This window comes from Cupressus sempervirens, chromosome 11, assembly GCF_028749045.1.
Source record: "Cupressus sempervirens isolate cs-2001-9-10 chromosome 11, ASM2874904v1, whole genome shotgun sequence".
In the NCBI taxonomy this organism is placed as follows: Eukaryota; Viridiplantae; Streptophyta; class Pinopsida; order Cupressales; family Cupressaceae; genus Cupressus; species Cupressus sempervirens.
The window spans coordinates 745,538,143-745,554,466 of NC_143128.1; positions in this window are offsets into that span (position 1 = coordinate 745,538,143).

Below are 16,324 nucleotides of genomic sequence, written 5' to 3' on the forward strand. Positions count from 1 at the left end.
TGGAGGGTGGTCTACCGTCGATCTGAGGTAGATTGACGAATATTATTTTCCCGCAATATGGAATTGCTCAAGATTTAAATTATGCGGGCAAGTGGCAGCTCGACAAGTCGTGAGGTGGGACTAGACATGGAAGTTATGCATTAAGTACTATGCCAAGCTATAAAGAAAATGATGATGTATAACAAAATTGGGCCATTCGAAAGGATTCATCAGATGAGAAGGTTGATAATTGTGTGATCATCAATCTATATCAAGATTAGAGGTAGATGCTTCCCCACAATTTGAAGCTGCACAAGATTTAAACAAAGTGGGAATGTGCCCTACAGACACATTTCCATGGTGATGTCTAAAGCTTTTACTCAAATCCCTTGTAGGGTAAAATCAGTATTCCCATTGATCTATCAAAGATCAAAGGCCAGCGCATGCCCATAATTTTAAGATGCTCATTAGATAAGGAAATTTGGAATGTGCCAGCATGACATGTGGACTGAATGATGCCAAGTACTTGCTTGCACTAAAAAAGATATGGGATCTACTAACATGGAATGTTTATAGATGGCATGAGCTCATACAGCGGTTTCTTACTGGTCAGTACAGCTGACTGGTTTTTATTAAAAAGTGGATTAATCTGATCGTCAATCTTGTCTTGATCAATGAATGGTGCTTCCCTACAATTCTAAGATGCAAGGAATTTAAATAGTGCAGGGAAGCAGAATTGTGACACATACCATTGTTTTAAAAGCCGTAATGCTTGTTACCTTTCTAAATCAGGACCGTCTAATCTAGTGAAGATCTATGGATGGGATTCAAACTTGGATGCAAATTGCGGGTAACGATTACTAAGAGTAAATATGATTCAAACCTTATGCGTGCAATTTTATTGTATGATAAGAGCCCACAATTTCACCATTAATGAACCACTAAAGCGTAGAGAGAATATCAGGGCATACAAAATTTTTAGAGCCAGGGCACACAATTTCTTAGTTAACACTCTAGTAAAATTGTAGAAGATATCAAATAGTGCAGAAGGGTGAATTCTGGTGGGTAAGTACTCTGTGACTTTCTAAGAAATTTAAAGTGTCTACTATTGTGAAATTCCTAGGGTTTTATTCAAAATGCCTCCCTAAAAAGAGTTTCCTAGGCAAATAGATTATTTGAAATGTTCTATGCATGATGACTTTCTTGAACAATTCCCCTTATCAGTGCATGAAATAACTAAGGGGAGGGAATTCATTCCAAAATATCCCAGAATAGTTGTAGCTGAGGATTTTTATGACAAAACTAATTGGGTAAGAGATGCCTAGGTTCCCATGGGGGTCTGGAGTTGTTTAAGAAATGGTTTTCAGAACAGAAATTGGACACTCCTATGAGCAATGTTTGGGAGTTTGATATTGGTAAATTAATAGTCCCCACAGTTTTCTTTGATAGTGATTCATTGATGGATCTAGCAAAGAAATATGATCCTATTATGAGATGGGTAAAAAATCATTCTGGAGTCAATCTTTTTAGGGTTTTCCCTGAGCTGTTCAGTGAGGTTTTCAACCATAACCCTGACCACACTGTGCATGAAATCATTGCTATGGATGATGCACAATGAATTTACTTAAAAATAGGGCCACTACAGGAGCATACTACCAAGGTTGGTAATTTTCCTATGATAACAGCCAGTACCTTAGAGCCATTGTTGAGAAGACATTTCAACTTGAGAGCTCAAGCACTGTATTTTTCTCTTTGCAAGATTTTTGGGATAGATGAAGGTGATCAAATTCTTGGTTCTATTGTCCTTATAATGGCTCAAACCCTCCAATTTGGAATGAGTACCATTCTAGATTTTGCCACTTTTCTATCAAAAGAGTTTCATAATGGTTTGGTGGGGATAGCAACGGGAAAAGTAAAGAAACCATTCTGTTGGTATTCATTTCTTATGCATGTATGCTTATACAAGGGATTCACATTTTTCTCCAAGGATATGGAGCTGGAAATGACCAAAAATGGGGAGAGGAATCCAGTGTAGCTGTGGAGTGTAGATATGACTTCAAAAGCCACAGATGCTAGTTATGTAAGATTTGGCAGATATTTTGCATCTAGGTTGAGATTGCTCTTGAGAGGTGATAGCCCCAGGATTCCATAAGCATTATTGGAATTGGTTAGACCTAAAGACCATGCAAAGGGATTACTGGTAATTCATAATTGGGGGGACATCATTCCCTATAATGTTTCAACAGTGATAAGGGTATATGGCTTCCTAGGAAAGCCTCATGTTCTGCCATTTCATGTGCCTTTGAAGATAGGGATAGCTGAACTCCTATGGCAGATAGGTACTATAGATGAGAAGGAGTTGTCTAAGAAGGGCACATTTTTTCCAATTGGTACTGTGGCCCATGATTTTTTTTTGTCAGATTAGGGTGGAAACACCTTCATATGTTCCTAGATTATTATAACATGGTAGAATCTCATGCCAGGTTTCATGACCCTAAAGGATTCTATGACCTTTTAAGAGAAAGAATAAAAGGTGCCCATATGATGCACCAAGTATATTACTCAGAGGATGTGATTAGGGTATGTAATGATTCCTAATGTACAATAGGCTCTCCCTCAGCAGAAGCCAAGACCAGAGAATCCACCTCCTAAGAGTGCTCCAAAGTTTCAAAAGTTAGAATAGGGGTCCTCTTCCTCTCACATAGAGCAATACTCCCCAAGTCGATCTCTAATCAGAATTGATAATGAAGAATCTTTAAGAGAATAGCTTAGATAGATTGGTGGAGAGGGTGATATGGTTGTTACTTCCATAGATTTGGAAATTTTTGAGCCACAAGAATGACCTACACCTGCATTGGAGCTTACTGTTGTACACTATCAAGATAGGGAGATTGACCCTATAGTTTCCCAAGCCTTCAAGAGATTTGTAAATGATGAGGATTTTGTTAAATCTAGAGCATTTGCACAATTTTTGTGGAAGTTGAATATAGGCAATTTTGAAAAGGCTTGTGAAAGAATAAAGGTAGAAAAACTAGATAAACCAGACTCTGTCATTAGAGAAGAGGTCAAATCTAAATTCTTGAGTGATTTTGCCCAATTCACACTTGAGGCCGGGAGGCAATTAGTTAAACAATCAGGAGTCCTGCTTCTACTAGAATAGGATATAGCACATGCTATTGTTTTTTATTTAATAAGGAAATAGAAAGATGTTCAATTAACAACTGTTGAAGAAATATTATAGGTTCATAAAGGAGTCAAATTTAGTGATGACCACCAAGCCCTTGTTATATGGTCCATGGAAAAAAGGGAAAATACTAGGATGCATGAGTTTCCCACTGCAGAGCATACTGGTACATTGATAGTATACATGGTTGGTGAAGTAAGTAGTAAGAAAATAATGGGAATGGCCTTAGAAGTGCTAAAATTTGGTGATGTTGTATCTGGCCAGGAAGAAGATAGATTTACCCAACTCAATGCTAGGTTTGAAGAAGTTTTAAAAGCATATGAGGAAAGGGGTATATAGATACAGTCACTGGAAAATAAAGTGTCTCAAATGGAGAAGATACTTGGGAAGAGAAAGTTAGGAGAATCTAGTGCACCTAGAATTACATACCCTTCACAATAATTTGTTCGAGTAACTCCTAGTGTTAAAATACCAAACACCCCTAAAAGGCCCCAATTCTATACTGCAGAGGGTCTTGAAGAAGAAAAAGCTAAATTACATGAGTTGTAGGTAGAATTAAAAAATCAATATGAAGGAAAATTAAACCAGGGTGTGATGTATTTAAGGGATAAAACAAAATGGTCAACCTTCTTTGATTAGTTGACACAAATTGCAACCCTTATGGATGAGTTGAATAGAGATAAGGATAAATTGACTCCCCTTGCACACAAGTGGAGGGAGAGGAATAATGATATCACAATTATGTGTATAACTGCCATCCAAATGCCTTATCATCAACTAGAGAAATTTTTTGATTTGTTAAATAAACTAGAAGATTTTACTGATAAAAGGGATTCTTTGCAGAGAATATTAACACATTGTTTTTCTTAGTATATTGCTGAAACGTTCATTTTATTTCCTTTTGCTTTAAAATATGTTGATACAATAAAGGAAAAGGAAAAGTGGAAAAAAGAGTTGGATGAAATATTTTGTGAAAAGATCAAGAACATTATGAGTGAAACTAGGCACTAGTTCTTGGCAAGGACAAATGAAGAGTTGGTGAAGATATAGTTATTTTATAATGCCAAGAGAAAAGAATTTGATGATTTAGAGGAATTGGAAAATTCTTTATTGATTATACAAAGAGATTCTTTAAATTTTGATATGCCAGATGATGCTGCTTATAATGAATGGAAAAATAAGTTCATAGAATAGATGTCAGAAGATGATGAGGAGGAAGATGCAAAAGTAAAAGTTACACTCATACTTAGTAATAAAGACATGGAAAATCCGCAGATTAAAGTAAGTTTGCAGGTAGTTGAAGATGATACATCACTTTTTAACCTCATGGCCACTTACTCCGAGGATGAAGAATAAACGAAGAATCAGATCATATTTTCTTGTCGCAAAAATTGAGAAACATAACAGAAAGGGACCCACCAAGGAATGTTCGATGTAATAGCCTTTTCTGTTATTTGCTTTTGTCTTTTATGATAGATGTATGTCAGTATCTTTTAGAAGACACCTGTTACTTTCTTTTAGCCTGAAGCTTGTTGCATCTCACACTATTTAAGTGAGATTCCAAGGCTAAAGAAAGGTTCGAATTCTATTTTCTAAGTGATATGCTTAGTCTATTTTTGGTCCAAAATTTTGAAAGAAAGTTTATAATGTATTTTTTCTATCAATTCTCTAAGAATACATGAATATAGAATGAGATGTGTTTCTTTCTTAAGGTCATTCTAAGTCTATTGTAAATGGTATACAATTTTCAAAACAAAATGAATAAAAATTATGAACTATCCCCATATCAGTTCTTTCTAAATCTTGTCTCCCTCTAATTACTTGGTTATCTTAATATTTTATAAGTAAAAGCTTGTGCAGTTGAATGCAATCTAGTTAGGTTGTATATCTATTTATCACTATTGTTATCAATGGATTAAGTAAAAGCTTTGGTGAATGTGATAAGGTTCCCCTAGTAGTGGAAAGGGTTTTGAATGATAAATTCTGATAAGAATTGCTGATAGAATTTGTTGTAAGGCAACAAGTTAGATCTAAGAAGTTGCTATAGACTATGAACCCCAATGAATTAGGCACTAATCAAATTGATTCAGCTGAAGGAGAAGTATGTCACAAATGGTTATCAAAATGTAGCATCAAATCAAGTTTTATTTTTATTTCCTGTAGATCTTCAAAAATTGGCCCATACTTGTCTGCATGGAATGTTTTAGCTTCAGTTAGCCACTATTGTTGAGAACATCTGTAGATCTATAGAAGATTTTTTGGCCATCTCTGTTATATGGGATGTGTTTATTAACTTATCAAGAATTTTACATGTATTGGAGAATTTGAGATGAGAATTAGAATGAAACTAGAATAATTCTCATACAGTTTTTCGCAGTCTTGTATCATCCTTGGGTGTACCCACCCTAGTTTTGCAGAGCCAAAAGAGTAGAAAACCATCCTTGGTTTTGTAGAAGTTGGGCCCAAATGCTTTGCACATACAGTTGTTAATAAGAATTGGCTTGTCTTTAGATTTGTGACATACTTCTCCTTCAGCTGAATCAATTTGATTAGTGCGTAATGTATTAGGGTTCAGAGTCTATAGCAACTTCTTAGATCTAACTTGTTTCCTTACAACAAATTCTATTAGCAATTCTTATCAAAATTTATCATTCAAAACCCTTTCCACTACTAGGGCAACCTTATCACATTCACCAAAGCTTTTACTTAATAAATTGAATTAACAGAAGTGATAAATAGATATACAACTTAACTAGATTACATTCAATTGCACAAGCTTTTAATTATACAATATCAAGATAACCAAGTAATTAGAGGGAGACAAGATGTAGAAAGAACTGATATGGGGACAATTCAAAATTTGTATTCATTTTTTTTGTAAAATTATATACCATTTACAATAGACTCAGAATGACCTTTAGAAAGAAACACAGCTCATTCTATATTCATGTATTCTCAGAGAATTGAGAGAGAAAATATATCATAAACTTTCTTTCAAAATTTTGGACCAAAAATAGACCAAGCATATCACTTAGAAAATAGAATTCAAACGTTTCTTTAGCCTTGGAATTTCACTTAAATAGTGTGAGATGCAACAAGCTTTGGGCTAAAAGAAAGTGATAGGTGTCATCTAAAAGATACTGACATACATCTGTCATAAAAGATAAAAGCAAATAACAGAAAAGGCTATTACATCGAACATTCCTTGCAGGGTCCCTTTTTGTTATGCTTCTCAATTGTTGAGACAAGAAAATATGATCTGATTCTTCATTTATTCTTCATCCTCGGAGTAAGTGGCCATGAGGTTGAAAAGTTTTGTATCATCTTCAACTACCTGCAAACTTACTTTAATTTGGGGATTTTCTATGTCTTCATTACTAACTATGAGGGTAACTTTTACTTTTGCATCTTCCTCCTCCTCATCTTCTGACATCTATTCTATGAACCAATTTCTCCATTCATTATAAGTAGCATGATGTAGCCAATCAAAATTTCGAGCATCTCTTTCTATAATCACTAAAGAATTTGCAAATTCCTCGAAATCATCAAATTCTTTTCTCTTGGAATTATAAAATAACTGTATGTTTACCAACTCTTTGTTTGTCCTTGCCCAAAACCAGTGGCCAGTTTCACTCATGGTGTTCTTGATCCTTTCACAAAATATTTCATTGAACTCTTTTTTCCACTTTTCGTTTTCCTTTATTGTATCAACAAATTTTAAAGCACAAGGAAATAATATGAATTTTTTAGTAATATACTGGGAAAAAAAATGTGTTAATCTTCTCTGCAAAGAATCCCTTTTATCATCAAAATCTTCTAGTTTATTTAATAAATCAATAATTTTCTCTACTTGATGATAAGGCATTTTAATGGCAGTTATACACATAATTGTGATATCATTATTCCTGTTCCTCCACTTATGTGTAAGGGGATTCAATTTATCTTTATCTCTGTTCAACTCATCCATAAGGGTTGCAATTCTTGTCAACTGATCAAAGAAAGTTGACCATTTTATTTTATCCCTTAAATACATCACACCCTGGTTTAATTTTCCTTCATATTAATTTTTTAATTCTACGTGCAACTCATGTAATTTGTCTTTTTCTTCTTCAAAATCCTCTGCAATATAGAATTGGGGCCTTTTAGGGGTTTTTGGTATTTCAATAATAGGGGTTGCTCCAACAAATGACTGTGAAGGGTATGCAATTCTAGGTGCATTGGATTCTCCCACCTTTCTCTTCCCAAGTATCTTCTCCATTTGAGACACTTTTTTTTCCAGTGAATGTATCTATATACCCCTTTCATCATATGCTTTTAAAACTTCTTCAAACCTAGTATTGAGTTGGGTAAATCTATCTTCTTCCTGGCTAGATACAACACCACCAAATTTTAGTACTTCTGAGGCCATTCCCATTATTTGCTTACTACTTACTTCACCAACCCTGTATACTATCAATGAACCAGTATGCTTTGTAGTGGGAAACTCATGCATCCTAGTATTTTCCCTCTTTTCCATGGACCATATAACAAGTGCTTGGTGGTCATCACTAAATTTCACTCCTTTATGAGTTTGTAATATTTCTTCAGCAGTTGTTAATTGAACATCTTTCTATTTCCTTACTGAATAAAAAACAATAACATTTGCTATATTCTATTCTGGCAGAAGTAGGACTCTTGATTGTTTAACTAATTGCCTCCCAGCCTCAAGTGTGAATTGGGCAAAATCACTCAAGAATTTAGATTTTACATCTTCTTTAATGACAGAGTCTGGTTTATCTGGTTGTTCTGCCTTTATTTTTTCACAAGCCTTTTCAAAATTGCTTATATTCAACCTCCAAAAAAATTGTGCAAAAATCCTCTAGATTTCATAGAATCTTCATCATTTACAAACCTCTCGGAGGCTTGGGCAACTATAGGGTCAATTTCATTACCTTGATAGTTAGCAACAGTAAGCTCCAAGGAAGGTGTAGGTGGTTCTTGTTTCTCACCAATTTCCAAATCTGTTGAAGTAACAACCATATCTCCCTCTCCACCAATCTGTCTAAGCTGTTCTCTTAAAGATTCTTCATTATCAATTTTGATTGGAGACCAACTTGGGGAGTATTGCTCTACTTTAAAGGAAGAGGACCCCTGTTCTAACTTTTTTCTCTTTGGAGCACTCTCTGCAGGTGGACTCTCTAGTCTTGGCTTCTAGTGAGGGAGAGACTATTGTGCATTATGAATGATTACATACCCTGCTCTTTTTGCAAGGTGTATTTCCCTGGAGCTACCACATTTCTACTGCTTATTCTTCTTTGTACTTTTGCAGCCCTGTCTGGATGTGTCTCAACATACATAGCTTTATTTTCATTCATGGTTTGAATTATTATGGAAAAATTATTCATTAATTCTTGTATCTTGGCTCCCTAGTATACTTGGTGCATCAAAGACATTTCTAATCAAATCCTCTGGGTAATATACTTGGTGCATCATACGAGCAACTTTTATTCTTTCTCTTAAAAGGTCATAGAATCCTTCAGGGTCATTAAAGCTGGCATGAGATTCTGCCATGTTATGTTTATCTAGGAACATATGAAGGTGTTTCCACCCTTTTTTGACAAAAACAAAATCATGGGCCACAGTAACAATTGGAAAAAATGTGCCCTTCTTAGACAACTCCCTCTCATCTATAGTACCCATTTGCCATAGGAGTTTATCTATCCCTATCTTCAAAGGCACATGAAATGGTAGAACATGAGGCTTTCCTAAGAAGCCATATACCCTTATCACTATTGAAACATTATAGGAAATGATGTCCCCCCAATTATGACTTACCAGTAATCCCTTTGCATGGTCTTTAGGTCTAACTAATTCCAATAATGCTTGTGGAATTTTGGGGTTGTCACCTCTCAAAAGAAATCTCAACCTAGATGTGAAATATTTGTCAAATCTTACATAACTAGCATCTATGGCTTATGAAGTCATATCTACACTCCACAGCTGCACTCGATTCCTCTCCCCATTTTTGGTTGTTTCTAGCTCCATATCCTTGGAGAAAAAGGTGAATCCCTTGTATAAGCATACATGCATAAGCAATGAGTACCAACATAATGGTTTGTTTACTTTTCCCCTTACTATCCACACCAAACCATTGTGAAACTCTTTTGATAAGAAAGTGGCAAAATCCAGAATGGTACTCAATTCCCTTACTTTTCCCCTTACTATGCCCTCCAATTATCTGATCAAGCACTTACCTATAGACCTCCACCAAAATTTTATGCTCTTTAGTTAAAAGAAAAATTTCTCTTGTTCCAATTCATGTTAACTGACTTTAGAATATCAATGCAGAGTATAAATTAGCCTAGGAATCTTATGGCTTATATCAAACTCTGCCATCCTGGCAGCAAAATTTTCTTTGTGAATTGTGACAAAGAAAACTATGAAGCAAACTATGACAGGAAGCTAAATAATTATAGAGATGAGGAAAGGACATAACCCCTACCCTTAAGAATTGAAAGTAGCAAACCAAAAGAAGTTCTTAGCATATACTTTAGGATAACCTATGGGAATAAGAACAAGGGAGTAAGGGATAGGATCTTTGCTACCAAAGCTAAGGATTATGCTGATTATGAGAATTTTCCCTACTTTTCTTTCTAGAGAGCTACGAGTGGTGCTAGGAGTAGATGGGCTAGATTACCAGAGGCACTTAAAAAGTTAGAGCCACATAGTCTCATCAACTTGGAAGTTTCCCTTCATCGAGCTCCAAAGTATCTAGAGCTAGGAAAACAAGCTAAACCTGAATTATTGTACCCACTTACTATGCAACCTCCAATGCTCATGTGGCCCTTATATGACATTAATGTTGACAAAATTGACAAGTTGTAGGAGGACAATAGAAGGGAGGTTTAGGAAAGAACACAAGGATTTTATTACACCTTCAAGAGTACCGAGAAAGGAAGTGTAGAAGAGGGGGAATTCAGATCACTAACTAGGAAATGCCATGGTTGAGGACAAGCATCAATTTACCAGGGGGTAGATGACGAGGCTAAATATTGCCTCTATTTCATGATAGTTTTTAAACACTTTTTTAATACTCCATTTCATTTTGATAAAAACATTTGTGAATCTATGTTTACCTAAACCAATGATTAACCTATGGGTAGATAGTATGTCATCTTTTGCCAATATCATATAAATGATACAATATTTCATATAATTATCAAAATGTGTGTTCTTATATTTGAAATTAATTTGAAAATACTTATTTGCAATTATCTCTGTATTATAACTAACCTGTTAGAAATGAAGCTTAAAGATGATTGGAAGAATTCAAAGATTAGTGCCATTAGCATTGAAGGAGAAAAGAATGCTAAGGTGTAGCCATGGTGGAGGAAAGTCATAATGGTTCCAAAGGACATGATAGTGAGTATGGAGGAGCTATCAAGACTTACTACATTCTCTGCATTTATTCCTATGGTGAGTGGATTTTTAGACTTTATTATTCCCACCTTAAACTATTATCTCTTCTTCCCACCTTGAGTTGTTATTTTCCTTCTTTGTCTCCTATGCATTTATAGCTAGGTTGTACTTTTTTGTTATGGGAATAAGTGTTGATCTCCTATATATAGGAATTGGACCATGTGTGTTAGTTTAGTTAGAAGAAAAGAGTTTATGAGAACAAACTATTAACTTTTACAGTGAGTTGTGTTTTTACAGTTCTATGCGTTATGTAATGAATTTCTAAAATATAATGAAATAGTTTTTGGCTTCTATCCTATGTTAGTAGTTTAGTTGAAGCCTACCAAGGGGGCCCACTTGAAAGGTGGATTAGATTAGAATACTATAGATTTATTTCCAAGCATTTTTAGTATTGTAAGTAGAAGTTGTAAGTTCCTTCTTGTAGCATCACACTTCATGAATGTTCCTGCAGCATATGTGATAATAGTTATAGGGGATGAACTAAGTTGAAATTTTTGTTAGAATTTCATTGTATTTCCAATATTCATAGAGTTAAGTGTGTTAGTTTCCTGTAGCAATAGTGTAAGTTTTTTTCCTTGCATTTTACTTTCCTACAACATAAGCTCAATGACTCATTAAGAGACCTAGTCCACATATTCTGCCAACCATTTCAAGTATGCATGCCTGGGTTGACAAGATTAAATACACCTCATAGTGGCAAAAATAGTCCTTAGTTTGAATATATTATTCCTAAGCATGGCTCAGAGCATGACTATGATACACCTATTGTGGGGCGGACCAGGATGTTCATAGAATTTTCATTTTGACAATAATTTCCTTGGTTTAGTCTAGTTCATTGTCATTTTATTTATACTCTACATTAAGGTTTCATAAATACACAAATATTTTATGTACAAAATGGCACCCACCATGGGGCTTCGTATTAAAACCTCTCTGTTCTCCAAGTTTTCTTGCTAATTTGTTATTTTTCCTTTAGCTCTTTTATTCTTTTTCTTTTAGATCTACTTTTCTTCTTTGGTTTGTGGTGCAAATCTAATCTTATATAGGTTTTATAGTAGGTGAGAGGCTTCACAACAAGATCAGAAAACTTTTAAAGACATTTCCAAGCTCACAAAGATCAGATCTACCATTCCCCTGATGCAATAGTGCTTTTATACACCATTTTAATGCTTCCACCCTATCTTTTAACACATTTGAATCATTCTATGCATTTGATCATTCTTATAGTGTATTTGATCATTCTTTAAGTGCATTTGATTATTTTTATAGTGCATTTTTTCATTATTCTAGTGCATTTGCTCATTTTTATGGTGAATTTGAAGATTCTTATAGTGCATATACCATTTTCTGTGACACATATGTTGTTTTCTATCATGCATCTAATTCAAGCTATTAACCTTCACATCTAATGTTTAGACCTAATTTTAGATTGTGATGCAGGAGCATCTTGCAATAGAGAATTTAGTTATTAAAAAAAATAAAAAATAAAAAATATTTTAAAAAATTGTGGAGGAGAGAAAAAGTGATGAAAATTAGAAGAGAAATAATAAAAAAGTAAAAAAAGGGAAAAAGGAGAAAACAAAGGAAAAGGGGATTTCTATTTTCGAGGTCCATAGGTGGCATAATAGAAAAAAATAAAAAAATAAATGGTTGTCATTCCATTTATCGAGGTGTGTGGGTAGAATTCTAGAAAGTTATGAATATTGTAGAAGGTTGTGGATAAGTTATCCATTGGGTGGTAAGTGCCTATTTAAGCAAGGCATATGAGCATTTCTAATCAAGCTTGAGAAGGAGAAGCTCGAGAAGGGAAAGCTGGAGAAGGAGAAGCTTGAGAAGGAGTAGTTTGGGAAGTAGAAGTTGTGGAAGGTGAAGCTTGGAAAGGTGAAAGCTTTGGAAGGAAAAGCTTCAACGTGAGAATGTTAGAAGGTGTGAAAGAGAAAGAGGAAGTGAAGAGTGAGTTTTCCTAAGTTTGTGGATAGAGCGCCGAATGTGAGGTAATTTACAACAAGATTGTGATGGAGTTGTGAGTGTGTAGATAGAGCGCCGAATGTGAGGTAGTTTACACTTGGATCTTGGATAAAGTTGGAGAAGAGCTAGTAGCTATGGTTCAGAAACAAGGAGCTTTCTTGGTGGCTTGTGAGCACAAGTTGAGATCTTGGAGGTTTCTACAAGTGTGTGGATCAAGACTAGCTTGGGTTTGGATTGGATCTTGAGAGATCTTGTAGAAATGTTATTGTAATTGCTAAGTATTTTCAAGTTTAAAAAAATTTCTTGGGAAGCATTTTATCTCTCTTTGTCCTCATATTGTTGCATTCTTGGTTGTGATTTGGTAAGGGTGATGTGACACTTTGTTAGTGGTATCAGAGTGTACCTTCATCAAGTGGTATTAGAGCAGGAGTTCTTGAGTGTACAAGGAGATCGCTGAAGTGTGAGGTAGTTTGTAGTAGGACCTTCGTTGGGTGAATTTTATCAGAGTGGGAGTTCTTGAGCATGCAGACAAATGGCCAAAGTTGAGGCAATTTGCACCAGCACCTTGGGAGGACATGTCGATTCATTAATGGATGTGAAGATGGAAGATTGAACTTGTTGAGCCATGATCATAGAGAGCTTGTGGATTATAGATCCGTTGTCCTAGACTTGTGATGTGGTTTTTGATTGTTCATGCAAGGTGACAAGATGTGATATTACTTGCAAACAACTCAAGGTTGTCACAAGGAGCGTGGGAAGGATTTTTTGCAGAGGGTTTACAAAGATCTTGGAAGATGGATCTGAGAGGATTGGACCCTAAGATGATTGCAAAAATTCATGATATAGTGGAGAGAAAATTTTCTAAGATGTTTGCTTGGTTGGATGCTAGATTGGCCGATCAAGCTAAGAAGGTCAACGGGGAAGAGGTTGGTTTTTTTGATCAGTTTGTGGAGCCTAATGCAGAACCTATAGAGAAACTAGAGGTTGTTGCTGAAGATATTCCTAACCTTGTTGATGTTGGGAAAGAGGTTGGTTTTCATGATCAATTGGTTGAGTTTGACATGGAGACTGTAGATAATTTGGTCATGGATGATCTAGTTGATGTTGGTGATGACTTGTATGTTGCAAAGCGCTTGGTCATGCATGATCTAATTGTCATTAGAGGTGAGTTATGTATTGCAGAGCATCTTGTTGTTAGCAATGAGATTGTTTTTTTTGAATTTATTGATGGAGATCTACATTTTGCTACTGATATGGAGTTTTTTGTTGCTAATGTAGGGTTTGTTGCTGCAGGTATGATTTCACTAGTTGCTGATGTGGGTGAGGGTTTTTTGATGAAGCATTATGTTCAATTTGTTCCTAGGAATGAGCATGTTGATTGGATGGTTGAGATTCTAATGTTTGACATATGGATGCAGATGTGGAAGATTTGCATGTTGGTTTTCATGTCCCCATTGAGGTGGAAACCTTTGGTGAAGATGAAGATGGTTGTAGACCTTTCTTTTTGGTGTCAAAGTGTGGGACACACTTTTCTATCTACGAGGGGAGTTTGATGCAGGAGCATCTTACAATAGAAAAATTATTTATTAAAAAAAAATAAAAAATTGTGGAGGAGAGAGAAAGTGATGAAAATTAGAAGAGAAATAATAAAAAATAAAAAAAGGGAAAAAGGAGAAAAGAAATGAAAATGGGATTTCTATTTTCGAGGTGCATAGGTGGCATAATAGAAAAAAAATAAAAATAAAATGGTTGTCATTCCATTTATCGAGGTGTGTGGGTAGAATTCTAGAAAGTTATGAATATTGTAGAAGGTTGTGGATAAGTTATGCGTTGGGTGGTAAGTGCCTATTTAAGCAAGGTATATGAGCATTTCTAAAGAAGCTTGAGAAGGAGAAGCTGGAGAAGGAGAAGCTCGAGAAGGGAAAGCTCGAGAAAGAGAAGCTCGAGAAGGAGTAGCTTGGGATGTAGAAGCTGTGGAAGGTGAAGCTTGGAAAGGTGAAAGCTTTGGAATGAAAAGCTTCAAGGTGAGAAAGTTAGTAGGTGTGAAAGAGAAAGAGGAAGTAAAGAGTGAGTTTTCCTGAGTCTGTGGATAGAGCACCGAATGTGAGGTAGTTTACAATAGGATTGTGATGGAGTTGTGAGTGTGTAGATATAGTGTTGAATGTGAGGCAGTTTACACTTGGATCTTGGATAAAGTTGGAGAAGAGCTAGTAGCTATGGTTTAGAAACAAGGAGGTTCCTTGGTGGCTTGCGAGCACAAGTTGAGATTTTGGAGGTTTCTACAAGAGTGTTGATCTAGACTACCTTGGGTTTGGATTGGATCTTGAGAGATCTTGTAGAAATGTTATTGTAATTGCTAAGGATTTTCAAGTTTAATAAAATTTCTTGGGAAGCATTTTATCTCTTTTTGTCTTCATATTGTTGCATTCTTGGTTGTAATTTGGTAAGGGTGGTGTGACCCTTCATCAATGGTATCAGAGCATACCTTTATCAGATTGTTTACAAACCTCATCTAAGTTGATAAGAACTCTCAGGTTCCTAGAAATGTCTGACAATAATGAAGACCCTCAAAAATGTGCCTAGCCTTTGCTAGCTCCAAAATAGGCAAGTAGATCAGAACCCTCGTGAGTTAGATTGTGACATTTCCTTTTAAGTCCATAACCTACTCTAAGTAGTATGCTTGACCTCATTGATCTAATCAAAAGTAGGCCTATGTTCTCAACTCATGAGAGTTTATTAGAATGAAAAATCTTCTGTGAGGGTTAGTAATAGTCAACTAGGGAAAGAACAAACACATAGTTTAACTAGGTGCCCGTTTATCTATTGTAGTTAAGGGCTTGGAATTGACCAAAACTTGTTTGTTGTGTTTGGGAGGTTAGAACAATAGGGATATGCACTTACTCTCCTAAAGTGATCAAATTCTTAGACTTGTTTATGATTTGCATTTTCTTGCTTTCTACTAGGTAGGATTACTTAGTCATAGAAAGGCTACCTCCTGAGTTGCCTTAGCAGGACCAATTAGAGGGAATGCCTCCCAATCTTGCATTCCCAATCGAATGTAAGTCACCTATGTTCTGAACATATCCTTCCTCTAGTAGTCCCATAAGGGATTGTGCCAAACCTCCTTAGAATTGGTGGGAAGCTCTCTGCTAAAGGAGAGGTAAATTTAAACATTGATGGTTAAAAACTAAAACCCACTACCCACTAGTCACTAGCTCTAGAAAACCTTGTTAGGAAGCCCATTTCTTCCATTTTCTAGGTGCATGTTGTTTTATATTTTATTGTGGCCTCTACTATTGTGATTGGACATGTATTAAAAATTTACTAACAAACTCCAGTTTGAATCACTGTACTTCCAAAAGATGTGACTATAAACTAATAATGAGAAACCAAGTTCAAAACTAGAACATTAGTAAAAGACTTTGAAATAGTGCATCTACCACTTCAAACAATGCATCTAGATAATCCTATGACACTTTTAAACTCTTTTATAACACATGTAACTATGAAACAACAAATCTAAATCCTTAAATAACACATTTTCCTTGCAAAATGACACATATGATAGATAAAATAACACATTTGAAAATTTAAATAGTGTGTGTGTTTATTGAAATAGCACATATGATCAATGAAACATTGCATTTAATCAATCCCATGATGCATCAAAGAAATAACCTAAAATAGAGGCTATTAGCATACTCAACATTTACAAATGAACAACAGATTTGTATA